The sequence below is a fragment of the Hirundo rustica genome, chromosome 5, assembly GCF_015227805.2.
Source record: "Hirundo rustica isolate bHirRus1 chromosome 5, bHirRus1.pri.v3, whole genome shotgun sequence".
NCBI lineage: Eukaryota > Metazoa > Chordata > Aves > Passeriformes > Hirundinidae > Hirundo > Hirundo rustica.
The window spans coordinates 36,822,487-36,839,902 of record NC_053454.1 but is presented as its reverse complement, the minus strand read 5'-3'; the positions used below and the strand labels follow the sequence as shown (position 1 = coordinate 36,839,902).

The 17,416-nt window shown below is 36.0% G+C and overlaps 1 long non-coding RNA gene across 2 annotated transcripts in view; it reads left to right on the top strand.

The window, feature by feature from the left end:
* LOC120753169 (uncharacterized) overlaps positions 1-17,416 on the top strand; it is a 38,594-nt gene that overhangs the window by 3,784 nt on the left and 17,394 nt on the right. The window contains exon 1 of one of the 2 annotated variants that reach the window (XR_009207882.1): positions 7,673-7,712. The exons of the other annotated variant lie outside the window; for it this stretch is intronic. This is a non-coding gene — a long non-coding RNA (uncharacterized LOC120753169). Of the gene's footprint in view, positions 1-7,672; positions 7,713-17,416 lie in introns of those variants that run through there. 2 annotated transcript variants of the gene reach the window in all.

Below are 17,416 nucleotides of genomic sequence, written 5' to 3'. Positions count from 1 at the left end.
CATTCTGTGGGTTGTGTTTTTCCTTTTACTCTCTCAGTTATGACTTGTATGCTACATGCTGTAAGCAGTCCAGCCTCACTAACAAACCACATTTTGGAATTGATCTAGGAGTTTCTTCTTCAGCGTCATGTACAATAAGACCAGGGGAATAAAGCACACTAATCTCCAGATGAATTTGGCATCTCTTCCTCAAAAATCCTTTTATTTTCTTTTGGACCCCCATAAAAGTCAAGTTTATATAATAATGAACTCCAGGAAGGAGCTGGAGCTCATTTACTATTTGAATAGTACAAAACCTTTCATAATAGGTTGACATTATTCAGTATGAGGAGAAACAGAACTGGTATAAAACTGCTTTAAAACTGCTTTTTTTCTTTTTTTCTCATAAACATTTCAGTTGTTTGTTACCATGAGAAGAGACTAATTTACAAATTGTTCATCTTTCCTATTCACAGTTCCAGAATTTTTATTCCACTTGTCTCTAGCTACTGTGTGCAATTACTATACAGGCTGCCAGGAAGAGAGATATAATGAAATAGCGTGTCCTTCAATTAACCGAGGCAGGTTGAATGGAAAGTATTACCAAGAAAATGTTTCCCAACCAACCTTCTGCAGAGCATAAAAGTGTGATTAGGGACTGAGACATCCATTCTGGTGCCTGTTGTAAAGGTCTACTTATTTGAAAAAACCTGCTTAGGTTGAGAAATAATCCTTTAAAAAATCTAGCCCACTTATGAAATGCAAAGCAACCAGCCTGGAACTCCTGGATTAACTATGCTCTAATAACTGACACAGCATATTCTAATAAATTACTACCAGATTATTGTCTTCTACAGTTTGATTAAATCACTTATCCTTTGTTAAAAAAATATATCATTTCACGAACCAAGAAGATTCCATTTGTATTTTTCAAGATACTGTTTTAATCTGCAGTATGTGAGGTCATTAGATTTACATTATTTTCAGTGTCAAAAGTAATCTGTACATAATTTTCTTTCTCTAAGAATCTCTGCATCAAATGACTAACTTATTGAAGGCCTACAACCACCTCTAATTGTTTGATTCCTTTGGATTAACTGATATTCCAGCTTGTTTTAATGCCACCTTGAATGTATGGCAAAGGTAACATTCCAGTTTCTTTGGAACCATTCTCTTAGCATCACCTATATTCCTCAAATGCTTTTATTATTCTATAACAGCTTACATAAGGGATACACCCTAGAGCTATCTTAAGCACTGGTCCCTGACAAACAGCTGTAGCTCAATTTTGCTGTTCAATCTACCTAATTACCAGTCACACTGAAAAAAAAATTTAAAACTACTAATGAATCATCAAAATTTTTCTAGCAAATCACAGCACTGCAGCAGCTTAAGTCCATTGACTTTGAAGCTGTTGTTTTTACTCAGTTTCCTTTTTTTCCCAAAGAATATTGTATCTGCAAAGATGCCAATTCAGGAAGGTTCAGGAAACAGTGAAGCCTCATTTATTAAGAAGTCTCTGCTTTTCCATTAATAAATGGCATACTGTCTTCAGAAAAAAAAGATCTACTTGGATGTGTACACGTCAGAGGATATGAGTAATGAAAAGCCAAGAACAAATGTGGATTCTTCCCTGAGTGAAGAGAATGAGTCTAACACACTTACTGATGTTTTCTTCATCTTTATCCCTTGAGACCTGAATATTATTGTTCTCAAATCTGTGTTCCTCTCTTTGGTTATTGAAACAGTAAGTGTTCAGCAACTGAACTGGGTATTACTTATCTTGACCATGGCTTTTGCAGTTTTACTTTGCTTTTGGAGATCTTATCTGGGTTTGATGCTAGTTTGAGGGAAATGAGTGCAACAAATAATTTACTAGTGATGGATCTGAAAAATAAAATCTCATATACATTCTTAAGTGCTAGAACTAATATTTGGCTTCTGATGCTTAGGACCACATCTGGTCAAATGTATTGAAAAAAATTCTTGTAAAGCTAAGTTTTATGATTTGTTCAGATTTATGTTCTGAAATAAATGGCCTCATTTTGGTCAGTTCCAGGACTGTACCAGTAACACTTCCTGGAAAACAGACCTGTTTAGTCTTCATTAATGAGGAGCAACGAGGGGAAAATAAGCAAGAAGGTTGTTGGGGTGGATGAGCAGAAACAAATCATGGCACAAGAAGCTGAAGTCACAGGGTATCACAAACCTCATTGGGTGAGCGCTAGGAAAGAGAAGAAAATGGAGACTGTACTGATATTTCAGTGTTTATGACAAAGTAATAAAATGGAGCATAGGACCAAAGTACCAACATGCTTGTTACTAAGCCTGTTGTCTTGGCTGCATATGGTCCGAATTTTAATTGAGTAGCTCAGGTAAAATAGAATGTGGTCTTGTACCCTCTTTAGACATTAATCTGAGTGCATTCTCTTCAGATTATCTTCTTGGGCACCTTACACTTGATTGTCTTACATTTATATTTTTCAATAGTTTGATTAATTATGTCCCACTTATCTGTATGTCAGATGACTAACCACTTCACAAGGAAAATAACACAAGTTGAATCTGGCTTTAGCAGATATAACCCAGTAATGGGCTTCCAAAAGTTTTCACTGTTCATCTAATTCTGTGTCACGGACTTGAATCCGTAGCAGCACACGTGGTGTTCTGAAGGGTAGCAGCTTGAGGTTTTCATTTTATTAAGTTTAATGGCATTTGTGGATCTGTAAATTCCACCAGTTGACTGAACAATTTTCTTTTACACATTTTTCCCATCAAAAAGAACCTTTCTCCAAAGATTTTTGTTGGGTAATAGCAGCTGAGGAACAAGTGGGTCTTCCCTCTTTGTAGCAGATTTCATGTCATTCACCATTTTCCATTGCATGTTTGTGTTTTTCCTCTATCTTTGAACATAAAATTTCAGCTGAATATGCTTTGCATAATTTATTAGCCTGATTCTTTGTTTAGCTGCCCTGTGGAAGAGGGTCAGCAAACACAATTGTAATGGCTCCTGAGGAATTTCTTTGACCATTGAATAGTTCCAGAGTGGCACAAACCATTCTTTTGTCCCTCGAGTCCTCCTACTCTGTGTGTTTCCAGTGTACAAGTAATACAGTTCTGTTACTTCTGGGATTCAGCTATTCTGTTTTCTGGAGCAGCTTTATTCCATAGCAGAATTCTGCTTTTAATTAAACATTTTCAGCCTACATGTAAGGGAGGATTAATTGACTGTCTTTCCCTTTCCATTTACACTTCCTAATGGTGTATTTTCAGCATGACAAGCTGACATTATGTTTTTTCAATTGAATTAAATGACAGAGACCAACAGGAAGAGTGTGGTTGTACCATACAAAGTGGTAAAATTTAATTTCTGAGGAGATAAAGAAAAATAAAACATGCAAGAAATATAGGCATGAATCTAATTAATGAATCTTATCAAATACAGAATACTTCCTATTCTCCAGAGAATTATAGCAAGGTGTAGCTGCATTCAATACATGTATTAATAGCTTGTGTTAGTCTGGGGACATCAAGATGTCAGTGTAGGCAGTTTAGTGTGCAGCTGTGTTTTAAAATGTAAGTTATATGCTAGAATGTATAAGGGTGAAGTATCATATGGAAAATATTAAAAGCCTTTATAGAAACATATGATGCTGTATCATTTAGAAGAATTCTTTGAGCTAGTTATCTTGTGGAAAAAATTACTTGTTCAAGTAAAAGAAATTAAAATGAAAAGGCTAGAATTGTTTCCTTAGACAAGAGGGGAAAAGCTGCCATAAAACTGTAAAAAAAGGTTTCAGAGAGAGTAGTGCAACAAGGACACATTCATGGCAATTCAAGGAAGCAAATTCAAAACTGATGAAAAGAAATAGCAACAGAATGTGTGGTTAGACTGGGAACTCCACCATAATAAGTCAAGGAAAGCAGGAATTGAGTGAGTGTCAAAAAAGGAATGGAATGTTTTATATAGATGAAAAATTAATTTTCTGAACTGATTTTAGTAACTGTAAAAGTTCTGTTTGTTCTGTTCCATGTTCCAGAGAGTATTTGCAATTTTGTATGAAAGAGTAAATGGATTAAAAGATCCTGGGAGTGTGAACCTTGACTGGGACACAACACTGCTATCTGTGTGGCCAGTTATTGTTTTTCTTTTTGCATGTAACCTTTCTGGATGTGCTCCTTACTAACCAGAGGTTCAGGTTGAAAGGGTGGCTAAATGGCACGTTTTGTCCTAATAGCTTCTGAGGTGTTATGGCACTTTGCTGGGAGGTGGGAAGTTTGAATCCTCTCGGTCTAATGAATGGATTTAAGAAAGGTTTCCCTACTTATTTAGTAATTTCATGAACTGTTTTTTTTCTCCTTTATAGTAGCCGGAAAGCATTCTTCTTCTATAGAAAATATTTTAAATATGTTAAAGTCTCCGAAACTCTGTCTTCAGCAGGAGTGGACTTCATGTTTTGTGAATTAAAAGCCTCTCTACTGTTGGTTCAGTTTTCTGAGTACAAGGGAGGAAGGAAAAAAAAAAATCAGAGTGTAAACAGTTCCTAAGTTTAGATTCTGTCTTAGGGCTGAGACAGAGGTGCGGATGCTGCAGATACCACCTCTGGGTGTCCAGCGCTGTTATTTGTTATCTGCCCATCTCGTGGGCACACACTTATCCTACATACACTTTACTTGGTGTTTTGGACCAACCTGCTCTATGAGGTGCTGGTGGCTGTAAATGGTTAGGATACAGATCTACTGGATTTTGGGTCCAGTCCTCCATTTCAAAGTCACCTGCTAAGTACATACTACAATAAAACTAAATGTTGCATTTTGCTCTTTCTGGGCTTTGACACTAAAACCACATATGAACCAAAGTCATAAATCGATTGTTTCTTCTTAATCAAAATAAGGTGAAATCCTTGACATGGGATCCAATTCAAATGCAATCCAACATACTTACTGACAGTCTTTCATTTATTTCAGAGACTGTTGCAGCACCTAAAGATACAGTAAAAAGAGAAAAAATTACACTAACATTTTTCAAATTAAAAGTAAATAAAAATCCATAGTTTAACATTTTTTAATTTCCTGGTAACAAAAGTGATCATGGTGTTGAATGATCTCCATAGATGCTTACTTGTTAGGCTTTGTGCAGCACAAACAAGGCAGCAAGAAATAGATTCTCAGTTCGCTGTATCTTATTGCCTTTTCCAAGAACTTATTATTTTTTAAGTTAGCTTTAAACTATGAAGATTATAGCTTCCAGATATAAAATGCCTTAAATTAAACACTTTAGTTTACAACAGTGAGGTTTTTATGTAATCACCTTGCTCCTTGAGGTATTTTTTTTTCTCATATAATAACTTTCCTTAATGGCTGGGGTTGTACTTCAAGTACAAATAAAAATACTGTATGCAAATAAAAATACTGGAAAGAAAAAAAGGAACCAAACATCAAATTAATCAAACAGCAATGTGACTAAAATACAAGGTCCATTTGGGAGTTTGCACATTTCTGCAGCCTCAGGGCTGCAGTATACATTTCTGTCAACGCTGTTTTTGTGAAAAATAGCACTGACATAATGCAATTGGTACAGTAACGTAGCACTTACAAAGTTGTGTGTGATTACTTAATTTAAGATAGAAAATGGAAGAGCTTAAGGTATTTTATTTGGACAATTCTGGTGCATATGATACACCATTTTTTTTCATGTAGACTTGGATGTCTATCTGTGATCACCCAAAATTACCAGCATGTTGTGAGCCTCTGTCTAGGAATGAGCACATTGCAAGTTCATCAAGAGCAGGGTGGGTGAGCATGTGACCAAGATTAGCAGTCAGACTTCAGGGATTCTAAATGTTCATCAGCTCAGCAGAAAACCAAGTAGGAAAAAAAAGCCCATGTCAAAATTTTATTCTTTGGTACTGAATATTAATAAAGTAATGTTATCTTTATGATTAGTTTACTATCCCGTTAATTTTGGATTTATATTTCAAATTTAAATGTTAGTGAAGAAAGTGGTATGTTCAAAGATGAGAAAAGTGGAGCAGGGTTGTTGGTTTTGTTTTTTATTTTTAATTTACTCATCTGAATAACAACCCTCATTTTTCTTCATATCCCCCCCAAAAAATAAGGGATGTTTTTCACTTTTTCCCTGCATTCTAGTAGGTGTTTCTTCATCTGGTTGGTTGTTTGGTTGGGTTTTTTTGTGGGTGGGGTTTTTTTGTGGGGGGTTGTGGTTTGTTTTTTTTGTTGTTGTGTTTGTTTTTGTTTGGTTTGGGTTTTTTTTTGTTGGGGGGTTTGGTGTGGTTTTTTTTGTTTGTTTGGGTTTTTTTTGTTTGTTTGTTTGGGGTTTTTTGTTTGGGTTTTTTTTTTGTGGTGGTTTTTGTTTTTTGATGGGTTTTTTTGCTCATTCTGTTTGGTTGTTGGTTTTTTGGAGGGTTGACTTTTTATTTTTCTTGGTTCCTTTTAACTAGCACTTTATATCATTATAAAGAATGTGGTAAAAAAATGGCACATAAAAATAATGCTGGGAAAATAATCTCTTTTCAGAAGAGTTATTTAGCAAATTATTCATATTGTTTTTACATTTTTTAAGCAACCCGTTGCCACTGGTACCTAAACACCAAGACTTGGAGCTTGCAAAACTCTAGGTATAAAGTCTGCATCCTAATTGGTTCTCATCTCTTGCTCTTCTCATTTATTTTTAGTCCTACTTCATACTGTGGATTATGAGGTGTAGTTTGCCACTTCAGTGATATGATTCCCAGTCTTTCCTTCTTCAAATATTTTCTCAACACAAAAAGAACTGGTGGTGAGCTGTATTGTCTTTATCATGTGAAGTGTATTCCTTTGTCTGCTTTATGTCCATTATAACACATTTAATCGTTTTGCACCTCTGTCTCCACTCCTTCATTAATCTTTATGAAAGTTGGCTCTGGCCCAGAGATGTACTATTCCAAAAAAACAAAACAAACCCAACCCTTCCCCCCCTGCCCCCAGGCTGTCTTTTTCTCCTATAAGAGTGAAAAATAAAAATATCACATTTCCAAAGTTTTCTATTTTTAGGGGGGTTTTTGAAAAGCACAGAACTTTTTCTTTCAGAGTCTCTTTTTACAAACATTTATCCCCTGTCATTACTGTGGCACTCCAGAGATATTAAGAATACATGTATGCAGTCATACTTTTTGACAATTAAATTAATATTATTGAGTACCTATGTAATTCTTAGCTGGCAAAAAGAGGTATATGTGCTACTCCGTTTTTTTCATGATGTCACATCTATACACCTCCTTAGCATTACCTATGTACTCCAGTTCTCTTCCAGTAATTTCAATCATTGCTTGGCCAGCTGTAGAGGAATTAGGGAGACAGTTAAGAATGTTTGTCAACTGTGTTTTATTTTTGTCTATAATAAGCACCTGTGTCATTCAGCATTGTCAATACATTACTCATATTGTTTAAAAATGTCAGGCTCATTATATTTACAATAGATTGCAAATGCTGGAAATATGTTTTCAATATAAAACAATAATATATTACATTAGAAATTCATATTTCTTTCCCGTGTATCCTTGAGGAGCTGAATGGACACTCTATACGTCAGGATTCATCACTATCCACATTCCAGTGTCCCAGCCAGGCACCTGTGCCTGATTTGGCTGTTTCCTATAAGTACATGATGCTGCAGCTGAGTGAGGTGCACATATATCCACGTATGTGACACGTATCACACTGGAAAAACACAGGTGTGTACCTACAGACATATATCACTTTCTACTTGGATAGATGTTGTGCACTCTACCTTAAAAATGTTCTTTGCGTGTTTGTCTCCATACAGACAGTCTGATTTTTCACCCTTCTGTAGTTTTCTTTGCTTAAAGCATATAAAAAATGCTCCCTGTTCCATAAGGAAGAAGCTGAAAAGGCATAGTAGCTCACTTTATCCTAAGTCTTTTAGGAGTTTCATCAGGAGAAGGATAGTCCATTTGTAGTAAATTATATGCAAATGTTGCCTTTTTCCAGTTTGCAGTCTAAGTGAAAGGTATGGACATTTTATGCATTTTTTCTTTGGTTTGAAATTGCTGAGACGTTTCAAGCAGAAGCTTTGAGCTTATAAGTTGTTTCCAGATAATTTATTTAAATTGTCCTTCACTATTCATGTATTGGTGTTAATTCATGCCCACATGGATAAAGCTTTAAAAAACTTTTGGAAGGAAATCAAAAACATTTCTCACAGGTTTGCAACCATTGCTGTGCTGAACTTTCCCACATATAGGTATTTATGATTTTGATAAGTTTGCAGAATCCGTGTGTATCTAGTGTGTTCTGGTGGACTTCGTGGAGTTATAAGACTTTAATTTTTTAAAAATCTTTTTTGAATGTGTTTCTGATGCTTCTGACCAGGGCTTAACCACATTCCCTGCAGACGAGGGATAGATACCTTGTGGAAGTTAGTTGTTGAGACGGAAATAGCTTGTGACAATGGGCTTGGAAAGCCAAGGCTTTTTTGCTTCCTATCTGCAGGCAGGAGTTTTGAAGTAGTGGAAAATTAATAAAGGCAGAACAAAGAAGCCAGATGTTGTAAGAGGGACTAGAGGAGATTCAAAGAATACTTTCTGCAGAATGAGAGAAGATAGAGGCATGCCTATAGCATGGGAGGTGGTTTTGTTGACCAAAGTCAAAGACAGTGAGCTAAAGTGGGCTGAAGTAACTCTCTCATTTTGAGAACTAATTCTAAATATTTGGGATGGTTTCACATCCTCTGTAGACTTTCTCAAACATATCAAAACATAGTGAATTAAGAAAAATGGTGTTTTAATCCTGTATGGAGCCAGTTTGGATGTCTGAGTATCTATGTGTGCAGTGCCCTCCAAAAAAGTAAGTGGCACAGAGGAGAATAACTCAGGTTCTCCTTCACACATACTGTTATAGAAAAATGTTAGCTTAAATCATGAAGTTTCCTCAAGGACCATCCTCAGGTGAGATCTCAGGAGAGAATCTATGCCCCAGAAATGTTTATCATTTCATAAATACCAGAGTTTGGTGAGTTGTGTGCAACCTGGTGATTTGCCTAACATCACAGAGGTTGCAGCATTGTCAGTTCTACATCACCTTTTATCAAAAAACTTTTAAACACAGCAAGGGACCAACACATTATGACTAAGGCCTTCCACCTCTAGCCCAAGTTGACAAGAAGTCTAGAACTGTGGAAAAGATTGTTTTTAAGCTCTTGTCTGCTTGAGCTAGACAATTTAAGCTGTTTCAACACTGAATAGAGTGTACATTTTAGCTAATTCTTTAGGGAAGACAATGGAGTTTTGAAACTGCAAGCCAGTCACATCTATTATAGGTGCCATGGATCTTACAAGACATTTTACTTTGACATGTCAAGCTATTACTATCAAAGTAAGCCATGCCTATTGGCCAAACCTTTTCATTAGGTGAGAAACATCTGCTTGTATAATTAATTTGTGCCTGAGTAATATTTTTTTTCTGGAAATTACCAAAATAAGATAGCTTTGAGAACTTCTGGGATTAACCTAGTAAAGATTTGTGAATGAATAGCAGCTGTGAGAATGCTTAATGAAGATAAAAAGACCAATGCATTGGCATGACTTTACCGTCTCTCAGGTATAATCTCTGGTATATTTAGCAAGTAAACAAATCTGGACCAAACCATTACCTGATAAAGCGGTGGTATCTGTGGGGCTCCTGTGTATTTATACAGGCTGTAACATTAAAAGAGGTTTTGCCAGCCGATATTAAGACATTGAATTGTGGGAGTTAATTAATGTATTGAACTCTCTGAATGCTGTACTTTTCACATGTGAAAGAATTTTTTATAGTAAATTATATGGTTTTCTCATGCATCTTGCAGAAGATGGAAATGCTTCTTTCAGGCCTTGATTTTGGCTTTGATATGAAAAGAGTTTTCAACCAACCATTCATCTTTTTGTGTAATTTGGTCTATACTGTGTGATACATTTCTTTAGTGTCAAGATATGTTGTTTATTATAATCTGAACTATGTAATACTCTAACCACTTTAAAAACTCTGTCTCTTAAAAGAAACCTGGAAAAAGAATTGAGTTTGACAATAATAATTTGAAATCTCCTTTCTCTTACAAAAGTAATTTCTTGATGTAGATAAGAACTTCTAGCTTAACTGCTCCTGTTCTATAACCTTTTTGTTTCCTACATAGTAGCGCATTTCCATTTTTTATGACCCACAAGCACTGAAGGAACGCAAGGTACCTTAAGGGCAAATGCACAGTAGAAACAGATTAATCCATTCAAACAGCTGGGAAAGCCAGATTTCTTAGAAAAACATTATTTCTTTCCTCTCTTTTAAGCAAGTCTTGAGGAGTCTGGGTGTTTTGAAAACATCAAGGGACTTGGCATCCTTAAGAAAAACTGCAAAACCATACAGTTTGTCTATTTTGTTGATATTTACTAGTAGTATCAGCCTTCCAGAGACCAGCCTCTCTTTTTGGTCTCATATCCCTTCCAGACCCCTGGTAACATACTCCCTCCGGTACATTGCATTATGGGGTCAGGTGCAGAATGTTTCTACAACATGCCATAAAATTGTGAATTGTTTAAAGTACTAATTGCTATTAGTCTCTTACAAATGGGGTGAGGAGAAACTTCAAGGTTAGTATTTTTGCTTCTCCAAATTGATTACAAGCAAGAGGGCTGCAGTTCAAAGAGCATTCAGTAGATTTAGAAAGCAACCTTGAGATAGTTCAATGCAAAACCTGTTGCCTATTCAGAAAAATTGTTCTTTTAAACATACAGTTATTGTCTTGCTTCCTTTCTCTAGTGAACTGGGCAACAAACTATGAGAATAGAGAACTGAGTCTGTGACACACAAGGATTTAGTGTTTAGAAATTACTGTGGTGCCAGGGAGAGAGTCCTAGAGTCTTTCTCTGTGGCATTCAGCATTTAACAAGCATCATCTCTTCCAGCTTCCTCTGGAAATGAGCTGAGAGGCACAGAAATCATTTAGGCTCCAGCTCCTTTGAAATACTCATCTTCTTACTGTGGAGTTCCCCTTGTAGCAAAGTTGTAAAAAATAATCTGTGAAACTTGCAAATGAAGGATAGGGACAACTTATTCTTAAAGCAATAAAAACAGGAGCATGGAACATTTACACAGTGAACATAAACAGCAAAAAAATTATTAACAAGAATAAAATATGTAAGGAACAGTAAAATTTTTCTCTATGACTGGAGATAAAGGCAGCAACAACAACTTGTGAGCTCAGGATTTACCAGCGTAGCAGTCTGAGATGTATCCCAAACCGTTGCCTGGCTTGTTGGTTGGGACTAACACCCAGCTCCTGACTCTGTAGCTGTGAGAATGTGTATTACTTAGATGAGTTATATTTGGACTGTAGTCCGATGTTGAATGCAGTATGAATTTTCTCCCAGCCCATTTCATGCTAAGTCCAGGAGTCCCCCAGCCATGCAGAAGGAGGTTAACCTCCAGATAACCATTACTCTGAGTCACAAGGAAGGCTTGTCCTGAATGGAAAGGGCGCTGAGCGCTAGCCAATCTCCTAAGCCATTCAATCACTAATGTCATTAATGAAAGAAACCTGGAAATTACTGCTAAGTTTTGGAAGTTAATAGGAGATAGAGCTGCTAACATGTGACTTTATAAGATGAAGAATGTTAGAGGACTTCTTTTCTGTTAACCCTATGTTCTCTGTGGTTAATTACATGACAATTTATAAACTTGTGGACTGCTATCCTAGCAGTAGAAAATCTACATCTACCATTCCTGTTGGGCTAATGACAGATATACCAGGTTGTGCTTTTTAAAGAATCCATCACTGTGATATGTGTTGTGTTAACAATATCATTTTAGTGTATATTTATGAACCAGTAATACAAGACATAAGTTGACAGCAGAACTGTTACTATGTTTTACTGAGGGTAACAGAAGCCTATATAGGAGGGAATTATGCCAGTGGTTTCAAACATTTTTTTGTTGTTTATGCTAAAACTGCTGTATGTGAAATACAGAAAATTTATTTCCTTCTATTCCACAAAAAATAATTAATATTATAAGAAAAATTATAATTTATATGATTATAGAAAATAAAAGAAAATCTGCTGCTTGGAGCTTATAATAACTACATTTATTTTCCTAACTTACTTGATAATTCTTGTAATGATGAAATTATGGTGAAATCATATTTCTCACTCTTTTCCTACCAGCAAAAGAATTTGGGAAAAATGTTTTCTAAAAAGTACCAGCCTACTTTTTAAAATACTTTTATGTGAAATACTGGTCTTTTGGTTTGGGATCTGTAGCTGATAAATTCTATATTGAATGGATAGCTTCAACTGATCCTTGCTAGAAATTTCTGGAAAGAAACTGATTTAAGTGTCCTCTACTAGTATAAAAATGGTATGAATTCAGATACAGTCTCTGGATTTTTGTTTATATTCACCTCTAAATCATGCTTGAATATGTGATAAAAGAAAGGAAATGAGAGGAGAAGATGGAAACAAACCATCACTTCTCTAATTCTCTGGGCTCATGAGTCTTAGGTAAAAGTGAAAAGGAAAGATATTCATAACAGAGAATCTGATTAAAAGGTCTGGTTTAGATTGCAGTGTAAGCAGGAAATGATGAATCTTGGCAGAGTCTCAACTGTGAAACAAAGCAGGGAAGAAAGCTGATGCTGATGCTTTGGATAGACAGGAGAAAAAGAAGACTCAGAAAATAGGAAATTACAGGCATATTTCATTTTGGCAGTGCCAGAGAAATTGGTTATTATTACCACCATTGTATGAACAGTTACTTATTATCTGTACTGAAGAAAAACAGTGGAGGGTTAATTCTCTGATGGATAGCCTGAAAATAAAACCAGTGACTTGGGGATTGAGTGCTAGCATAAAATACAGCCAGACTGCTTTTTCTCTTTCTGGAGAAACATAGTTTTGAGAGGAAACTCAGACTTGTAATTAGCAGTAGGAAGCTCAGCATGAGCATTGGGGTCACAGTATACAAGTTCAGCAGCTGATAGGCCTAATCTTAGTCAATCTTTGTCCTTAACATCAAAGGGACACTCAGTGAAATATATGTTTTTAAATTTGTTAATGGTTAATTAATTTCTTTTGTTCTCTCTGCTTTTAAGAATAAATAAGGTAGATTATTCTTTAAACTATTATATAGTATTCCCATAGAGTAGGGAAATTCTAGACTTTCTCAAAAGAGAGGAAAATCAGTGATTCCTCAGATCTTCAAGCCAGATCCATTGCTTACTGAAACCAAAGGAAGAACTGAAAATGGTGGGATATGACAGAGCTGTAATAGTCAGAGTATTTCTGTTCTTATGTGTATCACACATGAAGATTTAAACTGTTTATATTCAAAATTATGTGGTGAAAAATGTTGCAAACCTGGATTTGAAACAGCAAGTTCCTTGCCTTATGACCTGATGCAAAATCAGGTACACTTACAATGTACCTGAAAATATAACTGTAAAATATTTATTCCTCATCTTGATGTTTCCTACAGATGGCTTTCCTTTCCTACAAAGGCTATCTTTATTTCTGAATGTGATCTTCTCTGAAGTTCTTCTTTTAATATTAACTGAATTAATGTGGCTAAATGTTATTAGTCATTTCATATTCCTTGGACAATGATTTTAGTGCTTTTTTACATATTTCAACTAAAAACTCCTTGCTTTATATAGGAGAGAGAGTATTTGCAATGAAATATTTTACGTTCAGGAGCTATGATTTCCTTCCTGCTTGCAAGAGATGACATTTGTTGACATCTGCACTTTGTAGAAACCACAATCTTTCATCTTTCTGTGAAATATGAGGATGAATGGTTCTACTGCATTGTGCAGGAGTGCTGGATTGGGCTAAATCTCTGAAATGTATGGAACCTCTATTTTTGTTTTCTCGGTGAACTGTATTTTTTGCTTCAGATTAGCAGTGTATTACATAGTTACTACAGGCTTGGAGAATGCAGGTACAGCTAGCAAAGTTTTAAAGGAATTATAAAGGTGACAGAAAGCGGTATTGCTGCTGACTGCCATGTAGGAATTTCCCTAGTAATCCATAAACATTGTGTGTGTGCGCATAGGAGAAGAAATTGAAAATACGTGCTGGAAATTTCAAAGCAGAGGAATTGGGATTTTTGATGCATGTGAGATGAACATTGAATAAGTGTTGGTGAAGCCCCATCTTCATCAACAGTCTCTCAAATATTGCATACTAATCTGTTACCCTACATGCAAGGTGCCCTGTAGGTATGCAGAACAGACTTGATCTGTACTTTCTGAAGCATCTTTGGTTGTGTCAGCATCACAAATGGCCAAAACATTTTCAGCAACAGAGTGAGCAGTTTTTCATTTCTTCTTGTTTATATTTGATGGAGAATTTCCTGTTGAAAATAGAGAAACTTTCTGCTGGTGTATTGGCCTTTCCTTCCATCTCTGTGCTGCCAGTGTAACTCCCCTAAAGGGAAAAGTTACATCTGTCTAGTCCAAAGAACTCTTTGTGGCTGACCCACCAGATTTTTTCTCTCTCTCAGTCCCCACCCAAAGTTCATACATATCAGGGATGTTTCTTGTAGTTCCAAAATGAGTCTAGTAAGATTTAATGAGGCATTTAACTTTATTCTTCTTCTGAAATATTTCTGCCTGTTTCTGAACAGTTAGTGTACAGAAAATCCATTTGCTAAAACTTTGGGAGTTTATAATCCTTGGGAAGTTTTCTGCTCTTCTTAGTAGAAATTGTGATTTGTGATATCTTAACAGGAGTTTTAGAGTGCCTACCCTTGAACACGGTAATACTTGGGAGCAACTGATCACTGTATTCCCACTATTGTCTTAATGACATTGCCTTGAGCTCTGTTACAACAGTATCCAACTGTCTCTTTTTAAAAAAAGGTCTTATATTCAAATGAATTCATACCAGCTCTTTATGAGTCTCTCTGAGGGTTTATGGCTTTATGTAGAACCCTTAAACTATGTCTTTGAGAAGCAGCTGCATTTGCCACACTCAGAAATCATTCCTAATAATTTCTCTACTCATGCCAAGCTAAAATAAAACACCTCTGGTGCTCCCTCTGAAACTTTCCACTCCGGATAAGGCCAATAAGTATTTTTGGAAATGTTTCTTAGAAAGGTGGGTATAATTAGGCTTGTTTTCTTTTTCCCTGTTTATTTATATGGCAAAAGGCACTTTTTATGCATTGATCTGAAAGGGCAATATTCCATCTGGCCTCAGACTCAGCACTCACCCCTTTCCTCAGTCTGGGCTTGAGAAACTGTCTTGTAATATATGTGAAAAATTAACCTCATTAATCTCTCTGCTTATAAATAGCTACTTTTAAAGTACTGGTTTGTAGTGCATGTACTTGTATAGGTAGTTGCCTGCTTAAGAAACAGATTCATTACCAACCCTCCTTTTGCAAACTCCTGCTGTTTGTGAGAATATATTATATATTATTATTTTAAATGGCTGATAGCAGATCTTTCTTTCACCCAATACAGGGTGAAAAAATAGAGAAATTGATGATCAGATGTTGTTTACTTTTAGTGCCCTTGGTCTTCTGCATGCCTGGGAGTATTCTATACTCTCCACATTTTCACTCAGCATTTGTAATTTGCGCTGTTCTATCAAACTCCCTCATTTTCTTCTGTGAGTCTTTGAATAACTTTTTAATAGAAGGGACTAAATTATTGGAATAGTGTTACAACAATGTTGCTGAAATGGTAGATTGGAGTTTGATAGAAGTCAGTAAATTTCTCATGTAGTTTTGATTACTCTAAAATTGCTCCTGTTACACTGTTGGAAATGCGACTGGCCAATCAATTGTTTTCTCCACACTAGACAAAGAAAGTAAAAGCTAATGAGAAAAGTTGAGGCTGAACAGAAGAGGAAATAATAATGAAGTAGTAAAGGACTCTAAACCAAACTTAAAAGTTGCCTGAACTGAAGGTTCTAGGCAAAAGGATCTCTTGAAATGGTAATTTGGATTGTAAATGAGAAATACTTGCCATATTTCAGTTTTCCTGGAAAAAATGTATGGAAAGAGGTGATTGACCATATTTTGGATCCAAGTAACTGCTTTTCCACATATGTTTAATCCCAGAAATTTGAAATAATTGCACTTGGTAGGAGATGCAAAGGAAATTCAGACCTTTGATTTGGTGCCTTCATATGAGTAGAAGTGTCTAATGTTGCACAAGTCTGAGTAGTTTGGATAAAGGATCTAATCTGTGAAATCTGAGATTGGATCCCATATTTTTGGCAGACATTGGAAAATTCTTCAACTAAGAACCTAGGTGTATTTGATTTGCCCCAAGCAATGCAAAGCCACATCAGACTCTAATTTTTCTGTCCCCTTCTGCAGCTGTAAGAATTTCTCACAGTCATTTTCTCCCCTGTATTATCTGCACCATTTCCTCCTCCTCCATTTCTCTAGCTTCTCATTCTTGCACTGCTCATGCTCACCAGAATACACTGCAACATGAGCAGGAGATGTGAGGCTGACCAGTTCAGCAACAGTGGAGAGCAGAAACAGCTGGGAAAACTTGATAGATCTGTTGCCTTCTCTTTGCAGAACGAAGCATTACTATAATGAGTAGTGCAAGCATTTGGGCTTGTTTTACTGAAATCTCACTGCCTCTGCTGAGCAGCAGTTTCTTAAAAAGCTGAATTCCACCTCTATTACTCCAGGTCTGTCTTTACTTACCTTATATGGCAACATACCCTTCTTACACATTAGTCTTATCTGGTTTATGCTGAGAGAGAATTAATAATACCATGACTTACCTGTATTCTTTGAAGTGGTGTAACTAAAAAAAAAAATAAAAAATTAAACAACCAAGGACTGATTTTTGTTAGCATTTAGGGTTGAAGTCATGCTCAAGATCTGTAAATCTTACTGAGCTAAATCTCTTTGACTTATTTACCTTTGTAGTTGTGGCTTTGTTCTCTTCTTTGGTGAGCTATTTTCCACATTGTGCATTTCCTAGTCTTGGCACATGCATCCATTTGGAGAAGATAGTCTCTGTTATGATTACAGCAGCTGCTCTGCAGATACCTATTTGTCCTGGCCAAAGCAAAATCACCAGTCATGAGTGAGTAGCTTCAGGTCTGGTTGTTTTATGGACAACATGAAGATCTTTCACATTCATTGGTCATACAAATGATTGATAGACCTCATTATTTTAAAAGAACTATTGTACTGTAATGTTTCCAGATGTTTTCCAATAGAAGCTGTGTTATTACTATAGCGAAGTATCAATCAGTAAATAACCTATGTCACTTATTGCCCTTCTACGCAATCACAGTGTTCTGATCTTGTGGTTTGGCTTCTTTTACAAAGAACTCATCAATTCAAATGGATTATTGTATTGGATTATTCTGTATTTTACACTGCAGAGAGACAGCCTGAGTGCAGGATATGATCA